This window comes from Sinocyclocheilus anshuiensis, unplaced genomic scaffold (assembly GCF_001515605.1).
Source record: "Sinocyclocheilus anshuiensis isolate Anshui unplaced genomic scaffold, SAMN03320099.WGS_v1.1 scaffold726, whole genome shotgun sequence".
Lineage (NCBI taxonomy): Eukaryota > Metazoa > Chordata > Actinopteri > Cypriniformes > Cyprinidae > Sinocyclocheilus > Sinocyclocheilus anshuiensis.
This window is the reverse complement of record NW_015542365.1, coordinates 1,069,463-1,074,181: the sequence shown is the minus strand read 5'-3', so window position 1 is coordinate 1,074,181 and position 4,719 is coordinate 1,069,463.

Genomic DNA, 4,719 nt, shown 5'->3' with positions numbered 1-4,719 from the left:
TTGGTGGAGTTGGTGCACCACTGTAATACCAGTGTACTTACATGGTAAAGGTACTTAATATAAAGTGTAACATTCTGGACACCAACCACAATTTATATGTAAAGCCTAACTTACTGGCCGCTGCTGTGTAACATTAGAGTAATTACATGGTAAATCCATATTTGTTTATTATATTATATTAAGAATTGTTTACTTAATATAAAGTGTAACACTTTCTTTACCAAAAAGTGCTGTTAGTCCTGTTACACATTTGTATTTACACATACCATTCAGTGGGTTGTTACATATGTGTAGTTACACAAACATTACAGCTGTAGATACCAATGTGTACTTACACTGTGGTTACATACTATGTATACATCTAGTTACCATGTAAGTACACAGGTATTAGGTCCACTTAATATAAAGTGGGACCGGCCTGAGAGTGAGTACATTTTCAGCAAATCTTCATTTCTGGGTGAACTATTTCTTTAATAATAATAATAATAATGTTTTCAACTGAAATTTGACTCTGTACTGACAATAAATACACAAAATTTACAGTAAAGCACATTAAATACACTGAGAAATAATTGTCCACACGAGCAGCACATATTATACTGTACTGCAGGACTGTGTGGCTTGTTTCGCTCAGGTCTCCTATTCGAACACTGCTCCATAGCGAGCAGTCTGGCACTATCTGTTTGAGACTTCACAAGGGAGTCATTCCCAAACAACAAGTTAAAAGTCTGCACACACTTCGTTTCTATGACCTCAATTGGCCAAAAAGCCAGAACAATTAGCTGATTAGATATAAATGGCACACAGGAGCTCTTCAGGAACAGGCTGAACTTCATGAAAGCATGTACATTGTGATCACCGTTTAATGAACATCTGTGTATTTTCTATGTGAGGACCCAAGCTCACAATAGACATGAATCTTTGGCATCAGTTTGTACACTGGACACTGAGTTTCTTTTGCATGCTCCCAAGTGTTTTGAGACTGTGTTTAACTGGCACAGGGCAGCAGGCAGAGTTTGTCTGGAAAAGAGTCAATGCGTCCCATAGTCCTCTCTGAATTGGAGAGTGTGAATCTACACTTCCAAATGTCCTGGAATGATCAGCTTTTTAACAACTGCTGCTTTTACAAAACTAGCCGAACAAAACTTGCATGTCAGAACAACAAAACTTCATCTTAGTCAATGGCTGCTTTGTCAATTTCAGCTTGTTGGCTCAAATATATCGCAGTTGTTTTGCTGAATCTTTTGATTCCCAGAGTAAGGACAACTGCTGTGGTGTTATTAGTCAAATGACAGAACTTGGATGGGCTCTAAACTCTTTCGCTAAAGCTGTGGTGGTTCTGTCTTCCTCTATATTCACTGTTCTTTCGCTTTGGCTCATACAGCAGATAACTGGCATTGGTTCAGACCACATGGCCTTCTGGTTCAATGGACAGTCCTACCTGGCCAGGGTGAGTGACGCGTAGCTGTCCTGTGTGAAAGCTGTGATTGGAAAGTACAGAGCCCACAGGACTGTCACTCCTGTTCACCTCTTCTAATGATAACTCTACTATCATTAGACTGGCCCAATGCATGTAATTTTCTCCCCTCCTTACCCATCCTTCTATCCACTGTTCTTTAATTACTCATCTGTGCAACAAACCTGTAAAGCCCACAGAGACATCTCAGCATCACAGGCTACTTCAGCTAATGACAGAGTATATATTGTGAAAAGTTATTGTATATTGTAAAATAAAATCTAACATTAAATTGAACAAAATTATCAGGGTTTATCCTTAAAGATATAGTTCACCCAAAAATGATGCTTCTGTCATAATTTACTCACCCTTATGTTGTTTTAAACCTGTATAACTTTATTTCTTCTGTGGCTCATAAAATAAAAAGTTTAGAAGAATGTTGGAAACCAAACAGTTTAGGTTTGTATGAACCATTGTATGAACAAAAACATTTCACAAAATATTTTCTTTTCTGTTCCACTGTAGAAAGAAAGTCATTACGTTTTGGAATGACATGAGAGTAAGTAAACAATAATTCAAGTGAATCTATCTTTTGAATCTGTTTAGATATTCTTGTTGTAAAACATTCACATAGCAGAGAACATGTTGCAGCAAAAATAAATAAACTGATTCTTTAGTTTCTTTGTCTCCCGTAAACAAACACACGGAAAACAAAATATCTAATATATCCTTTATTTGACCCTCTAACTCTAGCACTTTCTATTCTATTTTAATTCTACTTTATGTATATTTATCTTCTTTTTTTTCTTTTTTTCTTTAAGTGCTTTTATTGTCCTCATTTGTAAGTCGCTTTGGATAAAAGCGTCTGCTAAATGACTAAATAAATAAAAAATAAATAAATAAATAAATCTAAGACTATTAAGTTAAGTTTTCAATCAGGGTTGAATGTGTGTATTTTGTGGCTGATATTTTTATTATTTTATTTTATTTTGTTTTTTTTTGCACTCATATATGGATATTTAGATACATTTACTGGAAAAAATTGTATAAAAGTATAATTTGTAATTATAATAAAGTAAAAGTATAATTTATTTGGCCTTTAATGTATTGTAGAAGAGACATGAAAGTTTACAGGGAATGGGACCAGAACAAGACCCATACCAGTCTTGATCCTGAACCAATGATTTATTGTACATATGTGCTCTCATGTGTGCCAAATTGCAATATACTTCCTTTTTTATTTGGCAGATACTGTTAAGCAAAGCAACCTAAGTACAAGGCATACATTTTATCAGTGTGCGTGTTCCCTGGGAATCAAACCCTGTGTGCTCTACCAGTCAAGTTAAAATGCAGCACATATATTACACCAAACAAAATACAAGCTGGCATTGTGGTAAGCCAGTTACAGTAACACTTTGACCCTGTGTTTGTGTTCCACTCAAATGACTACAGTTATATTTTTCTTTCTCGACACTGTGGTGTGTTGTCAAACAACGTGTATTTAATTATGAACAGTTCAGTGCTTAACACACGGGTAGACACAAATCACACTCTCCATATATTTCCCTGCTTCAACTTCCCTGTCTTTCTCCCCCTCTACTTCTCATCTCCGTCCCGCAGGAGAACTATTATCCACCTCAGTCCTCCTGGGCCCAATTACAAGGCTCTGTGTCATCGGAGGTGTTCAATTTTACCTTACTATACTATTGTACTGACTGTACGTTTGACTGTGTTTATGACTGTATGCACATTTGTATGTGAATTCATGTGTATATGTATGTGTGCTTAGAGCTTGTATTGTAAAGGGACATTCTCCATTTCAATTCATTCTCATTTATGTCATTCCAGACCTGTATGGAACACATGAAGATATTTTGAATGTCAGTGGGGAACAGAACAACTTTGAACATCATTGATTTTCAGACCTTTTGCAAAATATCTTCTTTTCCACTGTAAAATATGATTGTCGCAATTTGCGATCACACTTATCACACTTACACTTAATTCAGCATTAGAATGAATTCCCAGACTGAACTTTTATGTCCAATTTCCAAGTTGTCACTTAATACAACTAAACATTTCAAGTTGACTAAACTATACAAACAATTTTTTACAGTGCAGAAGACATATATGGAAAATTTGCAGAGAATTTGTGCAGGATATTTTTCACTGTAGCATGCATCCTCTAACACACTATGGAAGGGTGTCGTGTGACCCGTGCCCCCTATATCCACCTGCTGTCAGCTTGATTACAGGAAGCCGGGGGAGTATGGAAGTGCATATCCGTGCACTGCACCTTCCAGAGATTCCCACTGCTTCTGAGAATCCAGAGCACTTGTATTCTACTGATTGTGTATTTGCAGCGTATTAACCCAGTTCCCCTGAAAGCTGAAGCCACAAAGTGTGTGTGTGTGTGTGTGTGTGTGTGTGTGGATCCCAACCTGCCTGGAACAGGTGTGGTCCCTGTGGGTCCAATCAGTTTTAATAAAGCCCTGGTGGTAGTGTTTGCTCTACAGGAATAGGCTGATGTTTGCTCTACCCCTCTCTCAGGTATCAGCAAGTATATCTGCACTGCACCATCTCTCTGATTCAGCTCTGAGCGCTAGCAGTTTTATAATCTAATTTACTGAGCATTTACTCATCAGCCATGTGCTGCTTGCACCCGAGGTTCAGCAAGCAAATGGACGGGAATAAATTAATAGAGTGATTCATATTCTTTGTTTAATAATTCACACATGCATTGTTAGCATTATAAGCTCGTGTTTGTCATGGAAGGAGAACTAATGTTCTGAACTGATGTTTTTACATTTTTTTTAATCTGGATGACATAACATGAATCTTTTCCCAAAAGCACTGAGTCCCATAGCATTCTTACAGCCACAAGGGTGTATGTACATACAAATGATATATCTCCAGAGAGCTTTTATGTGCCTCGAAAGAAGAAATCTTTCTTTTCAACAAACAGGAAAGCAACTGCAGCTCAATGATACATGTCAAACTATATCACATGTGGCCATAAGATAAATTCACAGGTGCCTAGAATTATTTGTTGAGATTTAAAGGGGTCATATGATGCTGCTAAAAAGAACATTATTTTGTGTATTTCGTGTAATGAAATGTGTTTATGCGGTTTAAGGTTAAAAAAAACATTATTTTCCACATACTGTGCATTATTGTTGCTCCTCTATGCCCCGCCTTTCTGAAACGCGTCGATTTTTACAAAGCTCATCAGTCTGAAAAGCGAGGTGTGCTCTGATTGGCCA